Genomic DNA, 12,872 nt, shown 5'->3' on the forward strand with positions numbered 1-12,872 from the left:
TGTTCATGATCGCTGGCTTGACATTTCATAATGCACTCTATAGTTCCTCTTACTATGAATATTTCTTTTCTCGTAATCTCTTCCCCCGAGAGCGCCCATGAAGGGAAATGCTGCGCTGAATCAAATTGTACTCGCTCATGAGGTCAAGCTCACATCATCTTTGCCGTAATTGAAAGTAAACCCACATCACTCCCCACCTCACCACCTCTCTCACTCTCATTACAGCAAACCCCCCCACACACACACTCTATTCCGCCCAACCCAACCCCCAAAACTCTCCCACACCCCCTTGCCCCCGCCCCTCGCCTTGCCACTGCCTCTCTGCATTGATGCTAATAATTACCACTGAATGGATCTGCAGATTCCCATGGATGTCAGTGGAGCCTTTGGCCTGTTCTGTCGCTCCCCTCCTCCTCTCCTGCTTCCCGAGTCTCCCCATCCCCTTCTCAATGGGGATTAAGAGAGAGGGAGAGCGGCGAGGGATGGAGAGGGTGAGAGAGGGTGCTTTGCCAGACCGAGGGATGGTTTCCCATGCAACTGCCTCATCCATGTCACCTTGCCAATCAAGGCTGTCACCATGAATAAACCAGAAACACTGCTGCATGTTTTATGGTTTTTTTGGAAGCACGCAGCCTTAATGTCACAATCAATTTACCGTTCATGTATTGATAAAGTTCGTACTTGCGTAAACGTGGTCATAAGAAACTCAAGGTAAATCCCATGACACATTCGAAAGTGAAAACCGGTTGGAAAATAGGTTACCTCTATAAAGAACAATTGTGGAAAATAAAAGAGAGAAAAGGGAAAGCAGCGGATTCCCACCATTTCTCCTGTGCAAGCAGAGCTGAGTGGATCGACGTCATGGTCACTGGGAGCCCACGCACCCTCAGCATGCCAGAGGTAACCGATACCCAGTCAGCGCTCATCCAAGCTCAAAAACCCACTAAAGCTATGCTTTCTTCCAAGGAAGTCCAGGGAGGGGCCAATCCAGCACACCACAGTTAATCACATCACACCACAAGGAACAGCAAGAAAGGGAGAATGCATGAAAAGTGTAGAGAGGTGCACTTTAAAGTGGCTACGAGACTTGGCATGATGGCCGAGATAAAGACAGAACGGCGTATGGGAAGCGCAAAAAAAAGGAAGTTATCTTACGTTTTCCATTCAAACCGGTATGTACCAGCGCTTCCATGCGTCATACGTGAGTCTTTAATGCAATATGCAACGTTCGACACGAAATGTGGACCTCTTCCAAGACCAAGTAGTAATTGTGTCATTTTTTTCTTCAGATGCAGCTCCAATTTGAGGAAATGGTTTGGAGTGTGCTTCAAGGCGTCTATGCTGCAGGAGTGTTTGGAACCAACAAGGTTTGGCTCCGGGCTGCATGTCAACCTCACTTCAAATTATCCTCATTAACGACAATTCCAAGGGGAAACGGCCATTTGTATGTGTGTGATACTCTGGTATACAGGGCCTGCAACAGTCCTGGATGCACACCAGCATGAAAAGTGGCATTTATTAGTCAGGGTCACAGGTTGCACCGAGCCGAGCCAGGCGGCCAATAGCAGCTCTTTTGGCTGATACTGTGGGAGAACCCTAGAATTACTTGACGTCACAAACCGATGCAGGAACACCCCAATTACTGGGTACATAGAAAAAGAGGAAAACAAGAGTTTATCTGCGACAATCTGCCCTGCATTAAAATACATTATCAACGAACAGGCGCGAATCCTCATCACTACAACAATGTCTTCACTAATTAAAGAAAATTAATCATGCCTTGTGGGCTGTGTATGAGGCCACATGCCTTTTCAAATGCCCCCCTCCTCCACACCCCACAAACACACACACACACTCCCTCCTTGAACCTCATGAGAGAGACAGTGAGACACAATGAAACTTGCAGCAGAACTTGGCAGAGCTTCAAGTGAGAGCTCAGAGGCGGCCACGAAGCTCATGCTTGACATTAAAAGTTTGTGGCTTGACACCGCTTGCTGGAACGCTCTTCTTATTGCGGAACGTTACATCAACACTCCCTATAGGGGAGAGGTGGAATGAGGAGGGAAGTCGGCATTGACAGTGTTTCGCACCCCCCCCCCCCTTATCCTCCCGTCTACTTCTATCATTTCCCAAGACTGTTTACCGCAAACACAAGAGCAACGCTGCCTGAGCTCATTATGGACAGCCAAGCCTCGACGTTCTGCCAAGTCCTGCCCCACAGCCTGGGTCTAGCTCTGTTGTCTTGGCAACCCAGCATCCAAGAACATGGAGGGGAGGGTTGGTTGTGCGCTGGTGCTGGTTGTGATGTGTTGAGCTGGGTTGGGGGGGGGGTTGCATGATGTCATCCTGTGGCATGGAGGGGGCCAATCAAACCCTGAGAAAATTATGTCACCTTTTGTTGAGCCGGTCCATTCAGGGCTATAGAAGTGCAGTGAATTGAGAGCTGCAGAGAGGTCATTTTTCCCCTGAGCTGTGTATGTGTGTGAGAAAAAGCGGGGGAGGAAAGAAAAAAAAAAAAAGGTGGTGGGGGAGGGGGGGTGGCAGGCAAGTCCATTGTGGACATGCTAATGTTGTTGACCATAAGCAGGCCCATAAAGATGTCATGAAGCTCAACTTCCAAAACATCAGCGGCGGGGCCTTCACTCTCCTTTTCTTTTTCAGATGGAGATGACCTTGTCCCCCGCAAATCTGATCCTTAATATGATCCCGATGACGCTTTGAACAACTTGTCAGAACATCGTCAAGCGGCGGAATAAAAGCGCGAGCACACTGCAGTGGAGGCTAACCGGGCCCGCTTTGTTTTATTGCAGAGAGAAAGGCAACAATAAGCAACCCCTTGAGGAATAATTGCCTCCTTAGCAACTCTGCAACCCCGCACTCCTGCACCCACGTCCCATCCCCTACAGGGCCCGCAGTCCCCCGCCCACTCCGAGCTGGCCCTCATTGAATCACAGCTGAAATTGACAGTGAAAGAGTTGAACTGGAAGTCGCTGCCGAATTGTCGAGCTCGCTTAAACTAAACAAGAAACGCATGTTGTCGCTCACGCTGGAGCGTCTTTCTGCACAGGATGAACAGCGGCGGGGATTTCTGGCCACAAAAAGGTGAAAACTCCCTGAAGGCTGACCCATGTTGACCTAGACGGTGACATGAAGCACTTCTCAGCCAGCAGCATCACGCCTGCGTTTACAGAAACTAAACCCAGCAGGCAAGCGCGCTTTCCATGATGTCATCTTTTTCAGGGAAACTTGTGATAAAAGTGCAAATCACTTCAAAATCGAACCATTATTACCATCAGTGAAGTAAACCCCTGTGATTCCCAACAACTTTCACTTTATCAACATTTTAAATGTCACATTTTGTCATTTTCACTTTTCAGTTTTACTCTGCTTCTCGTTTCCTGAGCAGTGAGGAAAATAAATGCGATGCAACTCCTGTTAGTCCTCCTGGTAGCAGATTGGCACACGTACCGGCCTGACTAGTAATGAAGCCAGCGTGACTAACAGTAACAGCAAACACACATATGCAGACACATAACGAACATCATTAAAGTATCTTATCAGCTCTTGGTCCCACAGATCTGCAGCTGCAATGACAAAACAAACAGGCAGCAGCTTGGATAAACTTTCTTTCTTTCTTTCTTTTTTTATTCCGCTAACAGGTTTTCACAGACACAACAAACACTATGAGGTTATAAATCATCATGAGGATAAACACCTTGACAGGATTATTAATCAATATCAACACAGGCTGCCAATGTGTCACAATGAAATGCAGCATCAATAACAGAGGGTTTTGGGTTGCATTCATCAGCACCTTGATCACAAAGGCTTCTTTGTGATGGCAATTACAAGATGTCAAATGATAATGTCACATTTCCAGTGAATGAGTAATCCTTCTGAGAAACCTCGATCACATGCATATTTATTAATTTGACGCTCTTTTCGGGAGATAAACTTTGTGTGTGACTGCACTGGTGGAAGTGCTGCTTTCTGGTCCATATGGACGGAATAAAAAATAACATTTGATTATTTTCCATTTACAGTTCCAGTGCTTGTTGATACTGTACCCAGAACACAACAGCATATGTCACAACTGCAGCATAGGAGCAATAGAATATCAAGAGCAGATGTATATTAAGGGAAAATATTAATCCAGGTTCAATTTAGAAGAAGTGAAACAATGTGTTGATCCATTGTGGTAACTCCGGTACATTCATCGAGCTCACTTTCCTATCAAGCAGCGCTCCAGACAGGCTTGACGGATCTGTTCCATAATGTCTGAGCGGCAGATTACGCCTCGCTGTCCCGCTGAGTTTATGTCACGGCTCCTCCGCGTCCAAGCTGCCGGCGCTGGATCCCGAGAGCGAGACTGTCAGTCACGGAGCTCACGCTGTTTCGCAGCCACGCCAGGAGCAAACATCTGCCGCAGGGGATGCTGGTCCGCAGTCCAAACCAGGATTTAGTGTGATCCTAGAAACATAATACAGAAACTAATGATTGACTGAGGCCAAAAACCACTTGAAGCCTGAACACTGACACATGTTTCTCATACCCACACTAAAGAAAATTAGAGGTATTTAATTTTCTCTGGCAACATTTGTTGTAACGTTAAAAGTAACTGCTCAGTGATCAGACTCATAAAACACCCAAAACTGATCAACGCAAACTTCTGCTCTGCTGATTCCTTTTACAGATTTGGCTGCTTTTCGCAAACTTTCCACACACAGAAAAAAAAAAAAAAAAACAGCTTGAGGATTCAAACTGGCACAAAGAAGCCGAGCCACCCAGATTCTCGTCCGCAGCCGAAATTATCACATTATGAGCGGTGGCAAATTCCAGCCTGCGTGTTTCGCTTCCAGCAGTGTGGATGCGAACCAGCAGGCCTTCTCACGGTGCAGCCGGAGCGAGCCACGTTTCCGTCCGATGCCGTTATTAAGATGTCACCCTAGTATCACTTCAGGCCAAAAAGAAAAAAAAAAAGTCCCGATTAAAAAGATGTGCATCATTTCAGTGATTAAAGGGATGAAACATCACTTTTATGTGTGAATAGTTGAGAAATCTAAGATCAAATATCTTAAATCAAGGCAATAAATGCTTGTTTTTTGTCTGACAAGATACAAGATACATCTCTTTATCAGTTTTTATGTGAGCAATTCACTTGCTTCAAGCTTTTTAATGCTAAATTATCTTAATAAGGTATTGCAACGTTTTAATGAGATTTTATTACTGGTGGGTAACTTAATGCTTGAAACTAGAATTTCCAGAATTATGAAGCTCACAAGTGGAAAACTGCTTTGTCGACGTCAGATTTTCTTTGTTCTCCAATTTTATTGCCTTCTTGTTTTCGATGGCTGAGTTTTTGCAGCGAAGATGATGAGAAAAATGTGTTTGTATCCGGAGCAACAGCTGGGTGACGGTGTTGTTATCTTATGAGAGCGGCGTACATCTGCTTCTTTCACAACAATGTCAGAACAGGTGAGGTAATGCAGGTAGGTGGCCCCCGGACAACCTGTGCTCTTGCTCTACCTGTGCTTACGCGCACAAACCTCACGCCCACGCACGCCATCCGCGCAACCCTGCGGTCGCCATGGCAGCAGAGTGGCGGGACCGGCCTTTCCCGCCCGTTCTTCGCCCGCGGAAGAAATAACGTGTCAGAGGGTAAGTAGTCATCCATCAGTGTTTCTCATCTTCTTTCTGCCTGTCTGCACCTCTGAGCTGGTTTACCTGCGAGGAGTCACGTTCCACCAGTGCACAGGAAGTGGCCTCGCTCTCGTACTCTTTCTTAATCCCCCTCCCCCGGGCCTCACACATCATCATCTCTTTCCAGCCCGCCGAGCTGCAGCCGCTCTCTTGCTTTTTTGTTCACACTCTATTATCTACCCTCATTTTTTTTTGGTTGCATGCTTTTTCAGCTTCACCACTCAACAATCACCCGTTTGCCTGATTTTGTCTATCTCGCTGTTCGCCCTCCATTCTGGTTTTTCCCTTCCCACGTTTCTCTCCTACGCCTCAGCTTGGAGCTGAGCCCGTAGAGCAGCATCAGCGCACAGAACCACGTCCCAACCTGCCTCTGAGTCTCAGCCTGCCCGCGTTTGCCTGTCTGTGCCTGGGGCTGCCACTGAGGCCGGCCCCTATCGCCCTCCCTCATCAGCACATCTACTGTACCTGTCTGCTGGCACTCTGCCATCCACACACACACGCGCACACACATACACACACACATATATGGTTCCCCTTCATTTACCCAGAGAACCTGGTAGAAGGAAAGAAAGATGATAACGCAAGCCTTAAATCTATAGAGAAAGACGACTCATGTTGGGGTCAAGCATGTTTGACCTCCTTTGAGAACACCCACGGGCGCCCTGAGAGGAGGCGCATGCATACAGTGATGCTCATTCAGCCTGCTGGCTGCCCCGCACAAGCCCATCAACAGGCTTCTTTGAAGGCCACCGACTCTGTGGTGGGTCATCAAAGCGTATCTTCATTCAGTTGCACTGAAAGGATCTGAGGCTCCTGAGAGACGCCGTGTTTGAAGTGATATCTCTGTGCCACTGCATTCTTTACCCTGCTGTCATGACTTGAGTTACACAATAAGGAAAAAAAAGCAAGAACACGGGCACAAAGCCAGTGCCACCACCCTGATCACGTCTCACACATATGTGAACTACCACTGATACCTGTGTTTGATCAGTGAACGCACCGTACTCCGGTTGTTTATAGCAACTGTCACTTCATAATAAGGCTTCAGTGTGTGATCACAGATTCCACTGAGTGAAGATCAAGCAAAAAAAAACAGAGTCATCCCTACCGGTTGAATCTCTTGAGATCATGTTTCCATGAGTCAGCTCCCCCTCGTCGCTCACCTGAGATCATCTGAAAAAGATAAAGGACGGGGAAAATGAAGTGATTCAGAGAGCAGCTCATTCGAGAGTAGACATAAAAGTCGGGAAAAAAGTGAGGATTCAGATGTCGTTTGGTTCGGCTCTGCCCGAACTTGCATTAAGACTCTGACAAATATTTTATTTTCTCACACTACAAAGAGAGAGCAATCAGTTCCTTCCTCTGTTTTTATAGGTGTGATGAGGTAGCAGTGGGTCTGGTCTCCAAAGGAAATATGAAGGGAGAGGTGATTAACACACAGAGGGAAACAGAAAAATCACTTGTTTGTTGACCAGTGAGTGATATGCAGGAATAATATCACGGTGCTTCAGTTTAGTGGGACATAAGGTCAGTCAAGAGGGCTGGGAAGCAGTGGTATAGAGGGCCAGGAAAGGCCCTCCAGCCCTATACCTTCTCGGTGCATTATCCTTAAGGCTCTCGGTCAACAGAATCTGGTTTTATAATGACCACATGGCTCAGACCTTCTCCGGTCTCTTCACAGAACATTTAGAAAGTCAAATCTGGAGTAGCGACACAGATTACTCCACTCTGTTTTATGTAAATCTAAGGTTTCAGCGGGGCTCTGCAGTAGCTGGCAGCTCGGGAGAACAGAGGCAGTCAAAGTGGATTTTCCATTGTACCATTTGAAATTATGTGGTGTGCTGGTTTTGTTTTATAAGGTTAACAGGTTCAGGTAGATATTGGATGAAGAAACTTCTTTTTTTTTTTTTCAATTGCTGGTCTCTTCAAACAGACATGTTTAAGACCGACGCTGTGCTCTCTGGACCAATGACAGCTTCGGTCCCCTCTTCATCCATTCACGGACAAAGGTGCTCTCTGCTTCTGAGTTTCACTGTCCCGAGCCTGTTACCTTGGTAACAAATGTACTGTTTCCGAGTGACACAAAGACTGAACCTAAGAACCTCCTTTCAGGTTGAAGGCTCCAAGTGTTGAGGGGAAAACAGCAATAACAGGACGGCGGGGAGAGAAACTGAATACCGGCAAATTTCTTCCCAGAGTTTCTGGAGGACATGGTAAAATGATTCTTTCTTTCCTCTCCCTTTTAAAATACCTTTCCCTGGCACCAGGCGCCATAGGTAGTTGTGTGCTGGTCCCACTTCTTTTATGTGCCTTCTTATATTTCCATTTTTTTCGAGCTATCGTACTGAGCTAAGTGAGTTATCATGTACACCAGCGGGCTGGAGCAGCATGCTGCTAGGCTAAGCCTCCAGATGAGGTAATGTTTAGAGAGTTGGCGAGCCAGGGGAAGGGTTGGTCAGGTCTTGATTAGCTCAGGGGTAGGGGCTCTCTCTAATATTGGACACCCCTTTGTGTGGCGAGATTACTACCTTATGAAAAACTGCCCCTGCTGACACGCCTGATGGGATCAGAGCTTCCTGCCCGCCGCATCGTCCTGCTTATGAGCCCTCGACACACAGGAGAGAAAACACGCAACCAAACAGCAAGCGCACACACTTGAAGCCCTCGGAAGAGGCGGGCGGGGGGCCGGGAGAGCGCGCACACAGCTCACACATTCTGTGTGTGCTTATGTGTAAACAAGCATGCACACACATGGCTGTCACCTCCCACGGCCGCCTTTCCCCCGCTTGTGTACGTGACGACCACAACCGATGACCCCCAGATGGGGAACAACCTGCACTTATTAACCAGGCCAGATGACACACAAGCACGCGCTCGCGCACGCACACTTGCTTTCGCTGCGGTCGTCTCCTCCGGCCACTCTCCAATGAAAATCACATGATGGACCACATCCAGCTCTGAAAAAAACGGCCGAGAATCTCCACCCCGAAAAAAACATCAACAAACAAAGTTAAAAACACACACAAACAAAAAAAGAAAAAAACACAGAGAGGATTCAGAGGCAAAGCTTTCAGGGGATTTGATCCCAGAGGTCCTTTAAAGTGGGCTGAGGCTATTGGATGATTTCAATTATTTGATATAATTTCTGATGGTCCATTAGTTCAAAATAAAGCTCTGATTATAAGAGATGTGTAAACAGAAAGTTGCAAACAAAAACCTGCATCGGAGTCTGAAGCAGAGCTGTACTTTTTTCCAGATGTGTAATCACCGCTTAATTAGCAGTGGCCTTACTTTCATGTAACCGTTTTCAAATAAGGCTTATTTAAAAACCAAGAACAGCGGAATAAATGCAGCACTCTGGTTTGTTCTCCAGCAAACTTCGACACCTCTCTGCTTCTACTGTTCGGGAGCCCACACCAACAAACGCTCGTATTTCTGTAGCGCACTTTGTGAAAATAAATAAATGCTCATAGGTGTTTATACACAGAAGCATGCAAGCACACATGCATGCACCCACACAGACACACACACACACACACACCGGTCAGGGACACTGGCACAACCTTGCGCCAGTGGTCCTTTAAACCAGTCATGTGAAACGACCCATTCCTTTCTGCAAATCAGATTACATCTCCGAGCTGAGGTCCACACACACACACACACACACGCACACACACACACACATTTAAAGCTCGGGCCTGAGGTCCACGCAACACACACACACACACACACACACACACACACACACACACACACATTTAAAGCTCGGGCCTGAGGTCCACGCAACACACACACACACACACACACATACGAACACACACACACACACACACACACACACACACACACACACACACACACACACACACACAGCTTAATCAGATTTTGCCCCACAAACCTTATCGTCTTTGTGAATGTACTGCAAGTATCAGCCAGGTCCGGAAACGCTGGCTCAAAATGTGCACATAAACCTGCAGGATACAGCAAATACACAGCATGTATGGACTACATACTGTCTGCTAAAATGAATGCAGTTAATGTTGCATATTTCCCTGAATAAGAAAAAAACAAAACAATTTCTTAGTCACGGGAAATCATAGAAGGCTGTGATAAGCCTCCTTTCAGGCAACGCTCGACTGCTGTTTGGCAGCTCTGCTGTGGAATGAGCACATGTGGAAACATGTTTATAGTGTGTTTGGCAGGAATGCAAATGATAGATGATTCGCAAATGATTCAAGTCCTATTCAGGTTACCGAGCACTGATGTGTTAAAGCAGGACAATCACAATAGTTTCTTCCGCTTAAACTAGTGTCAAATTTGCCTGGGTCAATGTTTTGTTTTAATTATTCTGTTGAGTGATCGACTTAGCAGCTATGTAAGTACATGAATGGCTGAATGAACACCATGATAAAACACGGTGAGCATACGAATGCTATCATGCTCATACGGGGCCGAACATTTTTGCGACTCTGCACATTTCAGATTCAGCGATCAGGTTTTTCTCTCAATCTGAGTCGCAATGTAAAAGAAGCTGGTTGCTGGCTGCTGGTGGACTAGTCGGCTTAATTAAACCCAGACAGTTGGAGGAAGTACAAGTCTCTGTCCCTACAGGCTCTCCGTTAAGTCTCCACTCTGCTAATCAGAAAGCCCTGCAACTGCATCAGCATGTCCCTCTGGCCCGAGCAGCAACCAAATCCCTTTGGTCTTTACAGCTTTTTAAGGAAATGGGAATTACTTCTCTATCAGGCTGTGTAGCTCATTGTCTGGGCGCATTTCGCCCTTGGTGCCGTGGAGGTCAGAGGGTGGGAAGTTGTGGGTGGCAGGAAGCTGAGACAGTTGCGCCAACAATGGGGTGTCAGGACTCTGTCAGTCAGCCCAACTCAAGTTCAACTCAAGCGGGTCATTCTCTCTTCACAGTGACACCTGAGACGGCCAGCGATGGAGGCCGGCAGCGAGGGGAGCGGAGGAGCAGAGGGACCGCGCCCTGGGTTAGATTGCACTGGACGCTCAGATAAGACGACAGGAAAGGGCAGACTGCGGCAGGGCAACAGGGGAAGCTGGCTGGGGCTACTGTTACCCCAGGAAGAGCTCACTCATCCCTCAGATCACCTGCCACACCTGTGGAGGCCAGAATCCAGTCAGTCACACGGTGCAACCAGCCAGGAGTAGGGAACTGGTCACCAAAGCCTCAGATTGGACTGAACCAATGACGAGTGCAAATCACTGTACTGGGGGCTTTATGCGTTTTGGCCAAAGAAATTAACATTACTACCATTTTTAAAGATTATCAAGTTTTGAGTCATTGCTGTCAGTGTAGAAACACAACTTACAGAAAGACGTCCTTGACATAGTAATCAATCAAAGTAATCTCGCCATCATTTTTGTCAGTGTTACACTGTTATGCTGTCAGTCCATCTGGGTGCCTTCAAGGACACCGCACGTGCATCTGAGGTTTGAAAAGTAGCAACTGAACAACAACTATTTCATGCAGGAAATGAAGAGACGTGTGTTGCATGTTGTCAGATTTTGTGTCAAAATAGCAAATGAATGCAACACTGGCAGCTGCTAGTTAAAATCCTGTGTCCGTGTACAGCTGCAGAACAATGTGACAACAGCAATCGCGAGGCAAGCAGGTTTCGAGTCTCTGCATGTTGGTTATGATGGTGGCATTTGTCATCATGTTTGATGTTTATGTATGCAAGCTAAACAATCAATCAATTCATTGATAGAAATCGAAAAAAAGAAAAATGCTGCTCGAGTAACTCAAGAGACATATGGTCATTCCTACAGCACACATTCTTGACAACACACACACACACACACACACACACACACACACACACACACCGGTAAAATAAACCACAAAGTCGTATCTTCATCTGGAGTGCATTTCCTGTCCTCTGGGTTGGCATATGGCGGCAAGTTCCTGCTTTACACCACTGCATCTCTCTGTTGTTGTTCCCTGCCTGCACAGGAACAACAGTCTTACCACTGAAAACCAGACGGGGCTTTAAGGACAAGGACCTCAACCTGACTTCTGTTCTGGGTGGAGGACATGTATAGCGGTGCGATGCACATGTGGAGGTGGATTATGGTTAGGATATAGTTATAGTTCCCGGTTTTGCTTAATTTTCGCACCAAGAAGCAGAGAGGTGCAATCATCGGTGTCATACACCGACCCAAAATCTGGAATGCAAATTTAAGAGGATAATAAAGTTACATCACGCGGCTCTTTAATAAGACAAATTAGACCCTCCTGCCTTGGTGAGCATACTGTGGAAAAACCCTAATTTGTGTCTCAAATTTCATAAGGTTGGAAATGAGAGAATTGTCTTGTGTGGAACAAAAATGTCACCAAATGATCGTCTTTTTTAACCCTGTAGGGGCAGTGGCCCGAGTGGTCAAAGGAGCTGTGAAATGTTAGTTTTAGAGTGAAGGTAAACAGCCTCTCCCATGGTGGGCCTGTACCCAACACAGAGTAAGCACATGTTTCCTATTGTGGTTAAAAGGGAAGGGGATTAAAGTGTAGAGCAGCCGGAGCCACAGCCATACACCCCATGGTGGGATCACAGTCCTCTCAGGTCTTTCAGTACTGCTGATGCAGCCCAGTTGGAAGTGGCTGGTGTGTGGGGAGAAGCTGTGGCCAGATCTATCAGATGGACCAGCCAGCGTCCTCTAGAGCCCAAATTTGAGGCCTTTCTCTGGGGCCGAGGAGGCAGGCATGTTACCATGTTGACAGAACGGCCCGACTGAGGCTGGCAGGCACTCGCGCAAACACGGGCTAAGCAAGGATTATGAAAAGGTGTTGAAACCGAGCGGATTTTACTTTTTGGTGCCCCTGTGAAAAAGTGATCACCTTCAAAACGCATATTAAATCCAGAAACAGAGGAAGAGAGAAAAAAAAGAGGTGAAGGCGCAGTTAGACTGGAAACAAGAAAATAACAGCCTTGGTTTGGGCTGCCAAACATGAGGTTTTCACCCCAGGGCCCCAGGGTCAAATAGGCCACATTCAGGTACCACAGGGGACAGTTAAAGCAGGAGACTGTGACTGTGCAGCCAATTAAAGGACACTTTAAAAAGGCAAATACTACAAGGGACATTGAGGAAGATATGCATAGTGGAGCATATCTGCACTTACCAAAAAGTGCCAATTAACCAACACCCCATGAAGC

At 46.9% G+C, this 12,872-nt stretch overlaps 1 long non-coding RNA gene across 1 annotated transcript in view; it reads right to left on the reverse strand.

The window, feature by feature from the left end:
- Positions 1–3,619: 3,619 nt before the first annotated feature.
- Positions 3,620–12,872, reverse strand: part of LOC121621063 — a 50,661-nt gene continuing 41,408 nt past the window's right edge. Inside the window, exons 3-4 of the long non-coding RNA XR_006007602.1 lie at positions 6,809–6,873; positions 3,620–4,470 (exon numbers count right to left, since the gene is read on the reverse strand). This is a non-coding gene — a long non-coding RNA (uncharacterized LOC121621063). The remainder of the gene's footprint in view (positions 4,471–6,808; positions 6,874–12,872) is intronic.

This window comes from Chelmon rostratus, chromosome 17 (genome assembly GCF_017976325.1).
Source record: "Chelmon rostratus isolate fCheRos1 chromosome 17, fCheRos1.pri, whole genome shotgun sequence".
NCBI classification, from domain to species: domain Eukaryota; kingdom Metazoa; phylum Chordata; class Actinopteri; order Chaetodontiformes; family Chaetodontidae; genus Chelmon; species Chelmon rostratus.